General features: G+C 44.7%; 1 protein-coding gene and 1 pseudogene across 2 annotated transcripts in view; both read left to right on the top strand.

Annotated features, from left to right (window-relative positions):
- The window catches only part of LOC126100552 (homeobox protein PKNOX1-like), a 717,569-nt gene that overhangs the window by 206,704 nt on the left and 493,146 nt on the right, over nt 1-17,719 (top strand). The gene's annotated exons all lie outside the window — the stretch shown is intronic.
- Nucleotides 5,104-5,221, top strand: LOC126102207 (5S ribosomal RNA; annotated as a pseudogene).

The raw sequence follows: 17,719 nt of genomic DNA, 5'->3' as shown, positions 1-17,719 counted from the left end.
CCTTCTCCAATCAACTGCAGTAGTAACTTCCTGCGTCAACAGATGCCAATACTGCAATCACTTGCAAAATGGCCGACATCGGTGTTCGTATAGACTGTGATAGAATTCTCGTATGCAGAAGATGAAACGCTCATTCATATTCATGAAAGACAGAAAAATGTCTACGATGATGCTGCCGTGGATATCAGCACTGTTAGACAATGGGTTCGTCGCTGTAACGAAGCTGAATGTCAAACTCCGTACCGAACAGGTGGCGCAGTTGTTAGAACCCAGGACTCGCACTCGGAGGACGACGGTTCAAACCCGCATCCGGCCATCCAGGTTTAGGTTTTCTGTGATTTTCCTAAATCGCTTCAGGCAAATGTCGATATGGTTCCTTTTAAAGATCACGGCCTACGTCTTCCTTGTCCCTCCCTATTCTTCCGTAATCCGATGGGACCAATGACCTCTCTGATTGGTCCCCTCCCCCAAATCAACCAACCAACCAACAAACTCCGTTCGCCGACGAAACGCGGAGCGACAGGCTGGTGACTGAAGTGACTCCACGTAACATTCAGCGAGTCGATGACATCAGTCTTGGTGACTGCCGGCTGACTGCAGACGATTTGTATCGCATTACCTCCCAAAGTAAAGATTGTGTCATGACGATTATGCAACAAGTGGGATACTCAAAGGATTGTACAACTTGGTCGTTAACCGACCAGAATAAAAAGACAAGAAAAAAGATGGAAGTGGACAGAGATTATATTGAAAAGTGTCAAAATTAATCGTCAGTGTTGTGAATTCCAACCTATGTAGTATCATTTGAAATTCTTGAGAAAAAATTTAGTAGGCAGCATTACTTTTTGACTGACTCGCGTAGAAATGTGAATTCGACTTGAAATATTTTGTGGACAGCACTAATTACTTCGTGTGAACAAAGGGCCTGTTTTGTTTCACAAGAACGATATTTTCTGATACTGTGCTGGCTGTGGGTGAATAGATCGTTTTATTAGAGGTATTTTATATTGTTGGAACTCATTGGACGATCCAAAATACTATTACTTAACGGAAACACATGTTTTTTCACACCCGTCAACAAAGATAAAAGTTTCACTTTGAAGTGTTACATAAATTATGACGATATATACGCAAGAATAGAATCAACTCGATTTTATCTGTCCGACAGCTTACCGTTTTTAACCACGCTTCTAAAACATCTTAAACTGAGTCATTTAAAAATAAGTAGTACTAGCTATTTAGTTGTCAGATGTTGATGGATTGGGTTGTCATTCCTGAGGTGTGCTCGAGACAATAGCCGTTGTCTGTCCTCCATGATCTGAAAGATGATCTCGGTTGACGGTTAAAGGGTTACAGCGGCGCTGGTTAATAGATTTGTAGTTGTTCCGTTACGTTACTCAACGTCACCCTGGTGCTGACGTGTTGCATGGAGAGACCAGTGTGCTGCACCTGTCAACTGAGAAGGATAACGTATTATGGCTAGACCTGTGTTGGAAGGGAGGGGTTGTAAACGAAGTTGCATGTGGGAACTGGCCGAAAGCCCATTCTCATACTTTCATACAACCGGTTTGATGTGGTTTGCCCTCGGTTGAGGCCCTCATGCAGACATGCCTCCGATTATGTCTGTGGCAGTCTGACGACGACCTGGCCGTCAGCAGAATCCGCGCTGCTACAGGTAGGTGTCGAATGGAATGGAGCAGTTGATATTTAAGGTCATTTCCAATTTTTAGGGGGCTCTGAGGGTAAATCCGACCGTTTACTGGTAGACTTCAGTACAGCGATAGCTGTAGATTATACTAAACGTTACAGGTCAGGATTCTGAGACACAGACTCTATTGGCAAGGTCGCCTTTCCGCTTCCATTGTGTTTTGTTTTTAGTAAATTATTAAGGGTCGTAGTTCGATTTGTAAATTTGATTATATTCTCAAGAATGCTACTTGCGTAAATACATTATGGCATTTTTAACTAATGTCGTGGAGGAGGCAACGAAATTTGGAGAATCAAATTGTCCATTTGGGTAGCCTTGTAAATGATACAATAAGTAAAATTTTCTGTTACAAGCACAATTCATTTAGTGAGTAGATACTGGGCATTAATTTGTTAATAAACGGAAAAAAGTTTTGAGAGAAGTCATTCCCTTTGTGAAGTAGAGCATCGTGGGAACTGAGGAAGACGCAGGATTTTTGAAGGTACAGATGCTGATTTCAGTTGCGTACATTCATCGGGGAATTTTTAGGACTTATTTATTTATTTATTTTGCGCATTGTTATACTTGATGAAGATAGCACGCGTCAGTCATGCAATGCCAGTTCAGTTATACAGGGTGGTTATAATTAAACTTTCATTACTTCAAAGGGCCACCATGAAAACGAGTAATCTTAGAGCAGTGAGGCTTCGTGGAAATGTTTGTAAGGACATGAGGAAGAGAAATAGGGAACAAACTATTGAAACAAACATGTTTTAATTTCCACATGGGAGGATAACATTTGTTAATTTGTGTACCATGTCTACGTCCCAGGTCAAAAACGTCGGTCAATATGACGTCCATCTGCACGACTGCCTGGAACCGCAAGAGATACAGTTCCACAATTGTTCGCAGCACTTTTTGAACTGTGGACTATGGAATGTTCAACGTCGTGACACAGCTCGTATACTGCTTGTCCGCACATTGCGTCAAGCATTCTCAGCCATGGCAACAGTAACTTCTTCAACAATTTATGGGGCAAATGGCCGTCAGTCTCTCCCAAGGAGCAATTTCCAAACCGCTAGTCAATTCAAACTTCCGAAGCATGTTTTTCAACCCTCGTGCCGAAAGTACCTCTCCGCGTCGATACTCCCGGGAAGTAGCAGCACTATTGCTGATTTTTTTTCCCCCTCGTTGACTGTCGCATCCATAATGCCCACTGATGCTTATGTTCGGACCTACCTACGTCGCACAATGGCAAGTCATGATACGAACACTACTGACAACGCAAACCCTTCAGCGCACAGTATGAAATAGATCGTTCCTATAAAGTTGGGTACTCAAACGGTAAACAGTTTCCCGTCTACTCTGGCTCAGGTAGCGAAAATTCAATCATAAGCTGCCTATAGATAGGCAAAATAAGTTCCACGTCGATTTTACGTCCTCTTGATTTGAGCCCGAACAAAAGGTGGTGATATCATCGACGCGCTGTTCTGTAGAATAAAAAGTATGTGAATGTCCACGAGGACTATTATGTAGTGGGTGTTCTTTTTAATGCACACGACTCCTCCTGCTGTCCTGCGCCCCTCTTCGCTCCGGAGTGATCAGTCACTGCTCGCCATCCTGAGACAACAGTAACATTGTAAGAAATCTCGACTAGGGAGCTGTAAACACCCATGTATTCTATCAAGTGCCACAAGAGTATGAAGATCTGAAATTCGTCTAATTTCATATTTTTAAAGTAAAAAAGCTTTTTAATGTGATACGTTTTTAAAACGCATCAGAAAGTGTAAAATAGTTCCTTCTAACCCCATACAGATTCCTAATCCACTAAAGATAATCCTGAAACTTTGTCCTTGGGAATTTATAATTGCTATAACACAACTTCCGAGATTTAAAACGAAAGACATGAGATGCTTACGATTGATAACTGATGCATGACTAATTCACCTAAGTACCAACAGTTTTATTGCACTGCAAATGATATGAACTTTTGCGTGATTTATTTCAATGACAGCTACTTCCCACATTCCTTACTATTATCTGTTGCATGCGCCCCACGATTTTAGTTTTAAATTTTATAAGTATTGTCACAGTTATTAAAAATTCACAAGCACAAAGTTTCAGGACTATCTCTTTGGGGTTAGGAATCTGAAAAGGGCTGGGAGAAATTATGTTATATATTTTTATCCGTTTTAAAAACGTGTTATATTAAAAATGCTCTCTATTTTAATAATTATTTTCTGCTTTTTAGTTGTGTGCGAGAGAAATTTTTCAAACTATTTCAGACATTTTGATATTACCGCAGAAACGTGTGGCAATTTTCAGGATTATTTCAGTTTCTCTTCACTTGAGTTAGCCAACGTATTGTTTGCTGCTACGTATATGGCGAAAAGATCGTGGTGGTAAAAACTAGAGCCTACTCCTGGGCTAACTGGCAATAGTTCTTACCGCGAGTCCGTCAGCACACAAAGTAACTTTTGCTGCCGAGCGGAAGGCGTAGTGGTAGGTGCCGGCGCCTGTAACTTCAACGCTCTGTAGCGTCGTTGGACGACGTTTCCGGGCACTGGTTCGTATCTTCGATTTTTTCCTCAAGATACCTTCTACAACACCTCGAAGTTTGTCGCTAGATTTGCGGGAAACATTCAAGATGTACATGTACATGTAGATGTACTGTTAGTATTGCCGGATCATCAAGGTTTTGTGTAGCCGATTTCTACATCTACATCTACATACATACTCAGCGATCCACCATAGGGTCCGTGGTGGAGGGTACCTCGTACCAAAACAAGCCTCTTCCTGTTCCACTCCCAAACAGAACGAGGGAAAAATGACTGCCTTTATGCTTCTGTACGAGCCCTAATCTCTCTTATCTTCGTGGTCTTTCCGCGAAATGTAAGTTGGCGGCAGTAAAATTGTACTGCAGTCAGCCTCAAATGCTGGTCCTCTAAATCTCCTCAGTAGCGATTCACGAAAAGAACGCCTCCTTCCATCTAGAGACTCCCACCCGAGTTCCTGAAGCATTTCCGTAACACTCGCGTGATGATCAAACCTACCAGTAACAAGTCTAGCAGCCCGCCTCTGAATTGCTTCTATGTCCTCCCTCAATCCGACCTGATAGGGATCCCAAACGCTCGAGCAGTACTTAAGAATAGGTCGTATTAGTGTTTTATAAGCGGTCTCCTTTACAGATGAACCACATCTTCCCAAAATTCTACCAATGAACCGAAGACGACTATCCGCCTTCCCCACAACTGCCACTACATGCTTGTCCCACTTCATATCGCTCTGCAATATTACGCCCAAATATTTAATCGACGTGACTGTCGAGCGCTACACTACTAATGGAGTATTCAAACATTACGGGATTCTTTTTCCTATTCATCTGCGTTAAATTACATTTATCTATATTTAGAGTTGGCAACGGCCCTGCCGCAGTGGATACACCGGTTCCCTTCAGATCACCGAAGTTAAGCGCTGTTGGGCGTGGCCGGCACTTGGATGGATGACCATAGGGGCCACCATGCGCTGTTGCCATTTTTCGGGGTGCACTCAGCCTCGTGATGCCAATTGAGGAGCTACTCGACCGAATAGTAGCGGCACCGGTCAAAGAAAACCATCGTAACGACCGGGAGAGCGGTGTGCTGACCACACGCCCCTCCTATCCGCATCCTCAGCTGAGGATGACACGGCGGTCGGATGGTCCCGATGGGCCACTTGTGGCCTGAAGACGGAATGCTATATTTATATTTAGAGTTAGCTGCCATTCTTTACACCAATCACAAATCCTGTCCAAGACATCTTATATCCTCCTACAGGCACTCAACGACGACACCTTCCCGTACACCACAGCATCATCAGCAAACAGCCGCACATTGCTATCCACCCTATCCAAAAGATCATTTATGTAGATAGAGACAACAGCGGACCTACCACACTTCCCTGGGGCACTCCAGATGATACCCTCACTTCCGATGAACACGCACCATCGAGGACAACGTACTGGGTTCTGTTACTTAAGAAGTCTTCGAGCCACTCACATATTTGGGAACCAATCCCATATGTTCGTACCTGAGTTACGAGTCTGCAGTGGGCCACAGAGTCAAACGCTTTCCGGAAGTCAAGGAATATGGCATCCGTCTGATACCCTTCATCCATGGTTCGCAAGATTTCATGTGAAAAAAGGGCGAGTTGCGTTTCGCACGAGCGATGCTTTCTAAAGCCGGGCTAATTTCAGATACATTTCGTGATTGTTGTTCTCGAATAGTGCGAACGCTCGAATGCATTTGACGAGCAGCCGAAAGTCGCTCAGGAACGAGTTTGTAGCCTTTCGGCACCGCTGGTAGGCAGGTTTCGCAGGGACTGGTGCCCGGTTTTCGCGGCGAGCAGACGGACAGCGTCCCCCTCTGGGCCGTGATTCGTATAAAGGCGCAGACGACACTAGACACGCTTGCTACGGAATTAGCCGGGGCGCTCGGTGTGGCTAACTGTTGCTCGGCGCGCTTTATGAACTATAAAAGCGTAACGGAACGAGCGGCGACCGCGCAGGAGGGCGAGCCAAGACAGAGCGACGGGCAAAGCCTAAACTTAGGTCGCACCATTACCGCAGCCGCCCACGGCGCCACGCTCGCCAAGCGCGCGTGACGAATCCCGACTCCCTATTCCACTTCTTTTTGCGGAGGCCGCGTTTTATTTGCTTTCCGCCGCGCGGCCAAAAAGAAGGCGACGCGGCGCCGAGACGCGGCTGTGTGTTTAAAATGTCGCCGCAGCCGCGTAATAATTCACCGCTCTCTCCGGCGGACGCGCCCTGCTCTTTGCTCCGCTGTTTGTTTTTGCTCCACTAAATCTGCGGCGACGCGGGACGTCTGTAGCGCTGAGTGGAGCTGCTCGAGACGACGCGCCGCCTGTCACTGCGGCTGCCCGTCTGAAGTCTTCTCTGGCCTCGCTTGTTTAGCAGCGTACGCCACGCGTCCAACTTGAAATGTGGGGCAGACTTTGTACGTGATGCAAATGTAATGCGTTGGCGTCTAATGCGGGATCGGCCTGTTACACTATACAGCCTCATTAATGTGACCACCTGCCAAAGGCCTGATTAACCACCTATTGCTGCGCGGACTGCTGCTGCACGCGCAGGAAAAGTCAGAGAGGTTGTGGAAGGTACCGACAGGGACGTGGAGCCATGCCAACTCCACTGCCGTGGCCAGGTGCTGTATGTTACTCGGTTGAGGATCCGTGGCGCGAACAGCCCGTTCGAGGTGGTCCTACAAATCCTCGACTGCGTTTAAATCCGGGGAGTTAGGTGGCCGGGGCGGTACCGTAAACTCATCCCGGTGATCTTCGAGCCACGCACATACACTACGAGCTACGAGGGGCGTTTGAGAAGTCTGTGCAAAGTCCGAGAGGTGGCACAACCGTCCTGTATCGAGGTCATGTTTGTATTGTATTGTATGTTAACCGGGGGCCTAGAAACGACGGAGAGGCTCCGGTCCCCGCCGCAGCCGCAGTGGTCCACAACCCCACGACGATACCGCAGTCCACGTCACCCCTCCGCCACCGCACACCGAACCCAGAATTATTGTGCGGTTCGGCCACCGGTGGACCCTCCAGGGAACGTCTCACACCAGACGAGTGTAACCCCTATGTTTGCGTGGTAGAGTAATGGTGGTCTACACGTACTTGTAGAACTCGTTCGCGCAGCAATAGCCGACATAGTGTAGCTGAGGCGGAGTACGGGGAACCAGTCCGCATTCGCCGTGGCAGACGGAAAACCGCCTAAAAACCATCCACAACTGGCTGGCTCACCGGACCTCGACACAAGTCCGCCGGGCGGATTCGTGCTGGGGACTAGGCGCTCCTTCCCACCCGGAAAGCCGTGCGTTAGACCGCAAGGCCAACCGAGCAGGCGAGGTCATGTTTAGTTAGTTTCATCTTTGGAAAGAACGCAAACCAAGTTTCAGCCATATTGGTCTATTTCTTTGTGTTTGGCATTCGTGTGAATCAAGGAAGTCGAGTGACTGTCAAAAAATGGACGAAAAAGTATTTCGTGTGGTGATTAAACATTACTTTATGAAAGCCCAAACGCCTCAGGAGACTAAAGAGAAGCTTGATAAACATTACGGTGATTCTGCACCTTCGATTAGGACAGTTCATAAGTGCTTTCAAAATTTTCGAAGTGGCCATATGGGCACAAGTGATGCTGAACGTTCTGGACGCCCTGTGGAGCTTATGACTCCAGAAATCACTGATAAAATCCATGATTTGGTGATGGATGACAGAAGAATTAAGGTGCGTGAAATTGCTAGTCCTGTGGGCATCTCGAATGAACGGGTTCATAATATTTTGCATAAACATTTGGACCTGAGAAAGCTATCCGCAAGATGGGTTCCGCTATTGCTCACGCTTGACCAAAAATGGAATCGTGTGAAGTGTTGGAAGGATGGTTTGCAGCTGTTCAGGAAGAATCCACAGGACTTTGAGCATCGTTTCGTCACTGTGGATGAAACATAGATACATGACTATACTCCTGAGACCAAACAACAATCTAAACACTGGGTTACCTAGGGAGAATCTGCACCAAAAAGGCGAAGACCATTCCTTCGGCCGGAAAGGTTATGGCGACTGTCTTTTGGGATTCGTAAGGGATAATCCTCATCAACTATCTGGAAAGGGTAAAACTATTAAAGGCTCATATTTTTCATCGTTATTGGACCGTTTGAAAACCGAGCTGCAAGAAATACGCCGGCGATTGGACAGCAAAAACGTCCTTTTCCATCACGACAATGCACGAGCACACATCTTAGCAGTTGTGGTTGCAAAATTAATGGAAATAGGATTCCAACTCGTTTCACATCCCCCCTATTCTCCAGACTTGGCTCCCTCGGACTACTATTTGTTCCCCAATTTGAAGAAATGGCTGGTGGGACAGAGATTTTATTCAAACGAGGAGGTGATTGCAGCAACTAATAGGTATTTTGCAGACTTGGACAATTCCTCTTATTCGGAAGGCATCAACAAATTAGAACAACGTTGGACGAAGTTTGTAAGTCTAAAGGGAGGCTATGTCGACAAACAGAAAATCTTTACCCCACACACGTAAGTAGTTTTTATTTTTGCATGGACTTTTCAAACGCTCCTCGTATGTGACCTGTTGCATTGTCCTGCTGGTAGAACCCATCGTGCCGAGGAATAGCGAATTGCATGTATGGGTGAACAGGGTCCCTAAGGACAAATGCATTCTTGTGTTAATCCATTGTGCCTTCGAGAATGACGGTATCGCCCAGGAAATGCCACGAAAACATTCCCCAGACCATAACTCTCCCTCCCCCGGCCAGGATCCTTCTGACGATTGTTGCAGGGCCGTATACGCCAACCGTCATCTGTCCTGTGAAGCATAAATGTGATTCATCTGAAAAGGCCGCCTCTCGCCACACGGTGGAAGTCCAGTTGGAGTGCAGTATTGTTGACAATTTCCAGACTCCATCATCGATGAACAACTCAGCGTGCGTGCATGAACCAGGCGCCTGCTGTGGAGGCCCATATGCAGCAACGTTTGCCGAACGGTCGTTGAGGAGACACTTTTGATAAACCCCTTGGTTCATTTGGACTCAACCCTCCAGTGCTAGTTCTGCCATCTGCCATCCACGCACGTTGTTGTCGAAGAAAGGCGGCGGTCACGTAAACTTGGCTGGATCGTGTAGTTACCATATTGACACATCCATCTACAGGGTGCGTAAAAAAAATGTATACAAACTTTGACGCGTCATAGAAAATTTATTTCCCGTTCTACAATGTTAAATTTCTGGAAATGGGAAGATTAAAGTCCAGTTGGAAAAATAAATGTACTTTGCAAATTTGATTAATGTTCAGACTGGTGGCCTTCAGCATCAATACATTTCTGAGTACGAGTCACCACTGATTGCGTACATCGTACAAAAGTGTCCAATGAGATCTCTGCGCACACCGCCAGAATCTAATTCCAAAGTGTGTCTAGGTTACGTGGTTTACGTTTGTACACCTCATCTTTTACTGTGCCCCATAAGAGGAAATCCAGCGGCGTGAGGTCTGGAGAGCGTGCAGGGAACTCGATTGGTCCCCTGCGTCCTATTCACTGGCCTGGCACATTGTGGTCCAGGTATGCTCGTACATACCTATGATAGTGCGGCGGGGCGCCATCTTGTTGGAAATAAAACTCATAATTACCGTATAATGCACGAATGGCAGGGAATATGGAGTCAGCAAGCATTGTTAGGTACGTTTCTCCAGTAACAGTACCTTCAAAGCGGAAAGGCCCAATGAGTCCCCTTGCAGACAAACCACAACACACATTTACACCAGGCAAATTCACAGCCTTTTCAACTGTAATGTGAGGATTATCTTCAGCCCAGTACACACAATTGTGCCTATTGACAGTTCCATTGAGTTAGAATTGGGCTTCATCCGACCAAATTATGCTAGCCATAAATCCCGGTTCACGTCTCACCATCTCCTGAACCCATTCACAAAATTCTAACCTTCGATCTGGATCGTCGTCACTTAGCTGTTGCACCAGCCTTGGAATGTACACACGAAACTTGCCTTTCTTCAGAACGCGTAGCACACTACTAGCACTTATATAACTCTCACGTGCCGCTTGCCTTGAAGATTTTTGTGGCGAACGCTGAAACAGTTCCAAGACCGCAGTTGTGGAATCATCACTTGTAGCTGTACGAGGTCGCCCTGATCGACCTTTATACACATCACACACTTCTCCATGAATTTCGAATTTGTCTCGTAGTCGTGTAATTGTTAACCTTGAAGGTGGTTCTGTACCATACTCACTTCTACACTGTCTTCGAACCGCAGCTACATCTCAAACTTCCAGTACCACTTAATTATCTGCTTCCGCGCTTCAAAGCTCAAACGCACGTCCGCCATGCTGCAGTTACTTCCTTGCCACTACTGCCACCTGTTGAAGAAACATAACATTACTTTCTCACAGATATTTAACCTTGTAGAACTGCCGGCCGGAGTGGCTGAGTGGTTCTAGGCGCTTCAGTCCGGAACCGCGCTACTGCTACGGTCGCAGGTTCGAATCCTGCCTCGGGCATGGATGTGTGTGATGTCCTTACGTTAGTTAGGCTTAAGTAGTTCTAAGTTCTAGGGTACTGATGACCTCAGCAGTTAAGTCCCATAGTGCTCAGAGCCATTTGAACCATTTTTGAACCTTGTAGAACGCGAAATAAATTGCCTATGACAGTTCAAAGAGTGTATACATTTTTTTGACGCACCCTGTGTATCAGTAAACCTGTGTTTCTTTCAAGAATGGAACTCACGCATTTGAAAGAGCTTCAAACGTCTGATTACTTTACAACTGAATTAAAGTGTTAAATATTCGACGTTAAGCATGTAAGCAAGGAAAATGTTTAGAAAAGATCTAAAATTATGTTCAAAACCTGTTGCAGCTGTTTAATGCTGCCTTTAGGAAACATTGGATGAATGTAGACTGGGAAAATTGCGCGTCATTTTAAGCAAAAGCAAGTTTTTTACGCATCTCAGTGTTTATGAAGACATATCTTCTGAATTGTGTCTCGTACAATGATATAATTTTGCAAGTCCATTCAGTGTTATATGTAAAGGGGCTAATAGAAATCCTTGGGTAACAGAAGAGATACTGAATTTAATCGATGAAAGGAGAAAATACAAAAATGCAGTAAATGAAGCAGGCAAAAAGGAATACAAACGTCTCAAAAATGAGATTGATAGGAAGTGCAAAATGACTAAGCAGGGATGGCTAGAGGACAAATGTAAGGATGCAGAGGCGTGTATCACTAGGGGTAAGATAGATACTGCCTACAGGAAAATTAAAGAGACCTTTGGAGAAAAGAGAACCACTTGCATGAATATCAGGAGCTCAGATGGAAACCCAGTTCTAAGCAAAGAAGGGAAAGCAGAAAGGTGGAAGGAGTATATAGAGGGTCTATACAAGGGCGATGTTCTTCAGGACAATATTATGGAAATGGAAGAGGATGTAGATGAAGGTGAAATGGGAGATATGATACTGCGTGAACAGTTTTACAGAGCACTGAAAGACCTAAGTCGAAACAAGGCCCTGGGAGTAGACAACATTCCATTAGAACTACTGATAGCCTTGGGAGAGCCAGCCCTGACCAAACTCTACCATCTGGTGAGAAAGATGTATGAGACAGGCGAAATTCCCTCAGACTTCAAGAAGAATATAATAATTCCAATCCCAAAGGAAGCGGGGATTGACAGATGTGAAAATTATCGAACTATCAGTTTAATAAGCCACGGCTGCCAAATACTAACGCGAATTCTTTACAGACGAATGGAAAAACTGGTAGAAGCCGACCTCGGGGAAGATCAGTCTGGATTCCGTAGAAATGTTGGAACACGCGAGGCGATACTGACCCTACGACTTGTCTTAGAAGCTACGTTTCTAGCATTTGTAGACTTAGAGAAAGCTTTTGACAATGTTGACTGGAATACTGTCTTTCAAATTCTGAAGGTGGCCGGGGGTAAAATACAGGGAGCGAAAGGCCATTTACAATTTATACAGAAACCAGATGGCAGTTATAAGAATCGAGGGGCATGAAAGGGAAGCAGTGGTTGGGAAGGGAGTGAGACAGGGTTGTAGCCTATACCCGATGTTATTCAATCTGTATATTGAGCAAGCAGTAAAGGAACCAAAAGAAAAGTTCGGAATTGGAATTAAAATCCATGGAGAAGAAATAAAAACTTTGAGGTTCGCCGATGCCATTGTAATTCTGTCAGAGACAGCAATGGACCTGGAAGAGCAGCTGAACGGAATGGACAGTGTCTTGAAAGGAGGATATAACATGAACAAAAGCAAAATGAGGATAATGGAATGTAGTCGAATTAAATCGGGTGATGCTGAAGGTATTAGATTAGGAAATGAAACGCTTAAAGTAGTAAATGAGTTTTGGTATTTGGGGAGCAAAATAACTAATGATGGTCGAAGTAGAGAGGATATAAAATGTAGACTGGCAATGGCAAGGAAGGCGGTTCTGAAGAAGAGAAATTTGTTAACATAGGGTATAGATTTAAGTGTCAGGAAGTCTTTTCTGAAAGTATTTGTATGGAGTGTAGCCATGTACGGAAGTGAAACGTCGACGATAAATAGTTTGGACAAAAAGAGAATAGAAGCTTTCGAAATGTAGTGCTACACAAGGATGCTGAAGATAAGATGGGTAGATCATATAACTAATGAGGAAGTACTGAATAGAATTGGGGAGAAGAGAAATTTGTGTCACAACTTGACTAGAAGAAGGGATCGATTGGTAGGACATATTCTGAGACATCAAGGGATCACCAATTTAGTATTGGAGGGACCACAACAACAACAACAACAACATGTAAATGGGCGATCAAAAAGTTTTTGGTTTGACATAGGCTTAGTTTCGCATAAACTGGCAAAATTTTGTAACAGTATTTAAAAATTAATTTAACATGCGAATATGGTGCAGTCTTTTTTCTTCGCATAGTTAATGGGATTCGTTAGGTGCTTCCGGCGTGGCCCCGGCCGAGCGACTGAGAAATATCAATAACTCCCTCGTCACTTGACATATCGATTTGGGCTTGCTTCCTCGAAGTGTGTCTTGTTTGTAAGCAAACTTTTTCTATTCGTTCGGTACTTTCTGTTATAACAGTAATGCCCACTTTACTCGTCACCCTCTTTTTTTTGCATTCAGAACTGCTGCGTTCCGTCACAGCTTTGTTTCTTGTACTAGTGTCAGTAGAATGGTAACTGTAATCCAGAGCAGTATTAATAGGATTAAGAAGAATTGGTCGATATTCGCCACTTGTATGGTTTCAGTGAATGCAACGGAAGCGCGCCATAGCGTCGCTATGCTGAGCTGTACCCATTGATACGTCGGCCACATCACTGCACTTTCGCATTACTCTGTCATTTGTGTTGTACATTTTGGTCATTGAATACTAGTCTTTTTCACTTCGAACCGAATAATCATAATTACATTATTATTCTGTAACGAGGCACCCGTGACCATGATTCCCTTACATCAAAATATTCAGAAAATATTCTTGGACAACCTCCGAAATTTTATCGACTTAGTTGTGCTTCACCTTGTATATCTAAGACAAAGGACAAAAACAACTCACGGGTGCTGATGACGCCGCCATTTAGCGCCCATAACCACTAATAATAATAATAATCATCTTTATAAAAGAATTCACTTGATACGTCGAAAATAATTGTAAATTCATGCATCTGCACGTTGCGAGGATGGTGCAGAACGGCAGAAAATACTTAAGGAGAGTAGAATATTGTTCAGTGTACATAAAGTGCAGTTCCACTCTCCTTGGCTTTGTGTAAGAAGGTACAGAGCAGCGATATTACTTGGAGTCGCATCATCCTGTGACTTAACAAGTGGATCGCTCCATATTGTCTTAAGTATTTGCCTACCACGGCAGACATTCCAGTTAAGAAATTCACGTCAGAATTGCTGCCACAATATCATCACGCGGACTGTTGACAAGTATTTTCACTTTCTGCTAATATTCGTTTTGCGTCTAGCCGATAAGTTATAGAGGATGATGATACTGGTCTTTCTCAGCCACTCTTCAGAGGTTCAAATGGCTCTGAGCACTATGCGACTTAACTTCTGAGGTCATCAGTCGCCTAGAACTTAGAACTAATTAAACCTAAGTAACCTAAGGACATCACGTCGCTCGGCTCCAGACTGTAGCGCCTAGAACCGCACGGCCACTCCGGTCGGCTCTTCAGAGGAACACATCGAAGGATAGGCGGGTTGGTCAGAAACAGTGTGAAAAGCTTGTAAGGGTGTTGCAGGGTAGGTTGTGCTAAGAAATAATTGTTAAGAAAAAAAATTGATACGTTGCGCCCTTTCCGAGTTAATTAGCATTGAGGTTAGCCAGTCAGGCGGTTGCACGCATGAACTCAAACGTCCCACCAGATACAATGAGCGTCGGTTGTTCTCATAGCGTAGATGACAGCGCACGGACTGCTCAGCCTTTCGCTCGGGTTCAATTCTTTCTACCGTCCCATGTCCAATTTTTGTATCGCTCTCTTGTTCAGTTTTAGGAAACTAAACAAAGAACATGTTTGGCGATATTGCCTCTGGTGGGCCGATTGAATTTGCACTCAGAACGGCATGGTTGGAAAAATTCAATGTTAACTAATTCGGAATCGGCGCAAGTATTGAACTGTTTCCTTAATAATTATTTCTCAGCACAACTTACCATCCACACCTCTGACAAGGTTTTCAGGCTGTTTCTCACCACCAGGTAAAGCCGAATGGTAGCATTGGCTGAAGACTTAGTGTGGTTCAGCCGCATAATTAGAAAGTTCTTCACATACAGTGGCAACTTTATTTCGCGGAGAACGTTGTATCTAAAGCGCGTATGTTGGGTGCAGGTGACTATGATGAGGCAATGTAGAATTTTCGGTAATGTTTGTATTGTTCTTCAGAAAGATGGAGCAGATGATGAAACCTGGTGCTGGCATATATCCAGTTCTTCTCGAATAGCACCGAAGGACATCCGAGCTTAATGATAGGCTGATCACCGTCAACAGAACTGTATGCCTACAGACTTCAGAGGAAGCTGAATCGCATCCAAGAATGGAAAGCAATTGCACACAAGAGAGTCTAGCACACTTCTGCCTTCGATTTTGAACGGCGGACAAGGCACCAACATTGGTCAATGTAGAGGTGCAAGCGTGTTACCTGGTCAGAATTGCATTCCTACATGTGAGTGTTGCGCGGTGTCGTGTTCATCGAAGGCCTTAGACAGTCTTTCGTGGAATCTGCGTCCAGCAAGTGATCGAATATGGGGGGAAGCATCACAATGCTCTACAAATGTTTCAACTGGACAGATAAGAATCTTTTTGTTGATATGACTTGTCCCTTAGATCATAGAGCTGTGTGAGAAGGATTTTCGCTTGGTCGTTCGTCTTAATGATAACAGTAATGTTGTCTGCCCTGTCCTTCACAACACCTGGTCTAAAAATGTGGGTGGATGACACGAGGAACAGACATTAGACGCACACGTGTCGATAGTCCGCAGAGTCCCTGATTTTGTGGGCCACGTTGAAATACGCTCGGTCTGAAACAAAGCACCAAACGTCAACGAAAGTATCTCCGCTGTTTGCTCGAATTGTTGTGGTAGTACTGTGTGTGCATTGATGTCTATAAATTCACGGTCTCCTGCAAACTATATCACATCATACAACTGTTGTTATGTAGGGCCATTGATGTGTTAGGCGTTGCATGTAGGAGACTCCTCATTCCCCTTCTCTCTCTCTCTCTCTCTCTCTCTCTCTCTCTCTGTTCCTCAAGAGTTACAGAAATATAGGTAATAATGCTTGGTCTTTGAGGCTGGCACCATGTTAAGAGTATCCAAACACTTTTGTATAAAATATTGTGGATAGCTTAACGGGTTTTGATTTGTTATGACATTTTTTGGGGTCCTGCTTCGGCTTAGATTTTATTGCCACTGTGTGTCTGAAATGGTATTTTTCGGTCATTCATAAGAAAGGCGTGTGATTCAAAGCTGTGACTCGCGGTTCAAATGGCTCTGAGCACTATGGGACTTAACATCTGGGGTCATCAGTCCCCTAGAACTTAGATTTACTTAAACCCAACTAACCTCAGGACATCACACACATCCATGCCGGAGGCAGGATTCGAACCTGCGATCGTAGCGGTCGCGCGGTTCCAGACTGAAGCACCTAGAACCGTTCGGCCACAAAGGCCAGCTGTAACTCGCGGTTCTGACCGTCATCGCAAAGGCGGGGTGGAATGTGGAGGCGCTGTGATGATCTTCCCATCATGAGACGCTTAACACTGATGTTGGACAGAATTGTGGTGAAATTTGGTGCCAGTGTGACAACATTAGCCGGCCGCAGTGGCCGAGCAGTTCTAGGCGCTTCAGTCTGGAACCGCGCGACCGCTACGGTCGCAGGTTCGAATCCTGCCTCGGGCATGGATGTGTGTGATGTCCTTAGGTTAGTTGGATGTAAGTAGTAGTTCTAAGTTCTAGGGGACTGATGACCTCAGATGTTAAGTCCCATAGTGCTCAGAGCCATTTGAACCATTTTTTTGACAACCTTAATCCACTTAACACGTCACATGAACTTCTGAGCTCTGGCCTTTTTTCGGCATGTGTCGACACCTTGCTGTCTGAAGCGTCGTCGAGCCCTGACGTGACGTCACAGGGCGCCACGCTTTTGCACCATTACAGAAGAAGATTGTAGTCATCTTCGAGCTATTTGTCACTCTTATGAGTTGCAATGGGAGACAGTTACGGGGCTTCGAACAAAGTGCGCAGTGTATTTAGCTCTCAGGCCTATTTGCACACTAAAGTTTACTAACTATTGATTTTGGATGCTAAGCATTTATTTTCATGTTTCAATCAACCTTGAAGTGGTGGCTTCATCACTGTTTGTAATTTGACAAGGTTGCTTTTTATCAGAAATCGGTCGTTAGTAAATTGTAATGTAAAAGTGAAACTCATAACTGCATATTATACTGGGTCTATCAAAAAGAATCATCCGATTTGGCACGTCTATATTTATGAAACTAATAAACATATACGATTAATTTTGTTTTTGATGAACGGGAAACTCAAAAAGGTTTTTTTGTTACGCGATGTCTCGATTCATTCATTGTTGTTCGTAACGGAGACATAAAACGGAGGCATATAAACTCCCACAAGAAACAATCACATACAGTCAGGTCCGGTGACCTTGGGGGCCAGTAATGTAAGACTGAATGATATGGTGCAGTGTGACCGATCCACCGTTCAGTAATTCTTTGATTTAAAAATTCACGCACTTCCAGATGCCAGTGTGGCGGTGCCCCATCCTGTTGGTAAATGAAGTCGCTCGAATCAGTCTCCAACTGTGGGAAAAGAAAGTTTCATGCATATCGAGACATGCGTTTCCTGTAACAGGCAAAGAAAAGTGGACCACATTCATGTTCTGGTGAAACTGCTCAAAACACATTAAATTTTGGAGAGTCCCTCTCTCGTGTTGTA

The sequence above is a fragment of the Schistocerca cancellata genome, chromosome 9, assembly GCF_023864275.1.
Source record: "Schistocerca cancellata isolate TAMUIC-IGC-003103 chromosome 9, iqSchCanc2.1, whole genome shotgun sequence".
NCBI lineage: Eukaryota > Metazoa > Arthropoda > Insecta > Orthoptera > Acrididae > Schistocerca > Schistocerca cancellata.
Note: the sequence above shows the minus strand (reverse complement) of the source record. Positions and strands in the feature narration are given on the sequence as shown.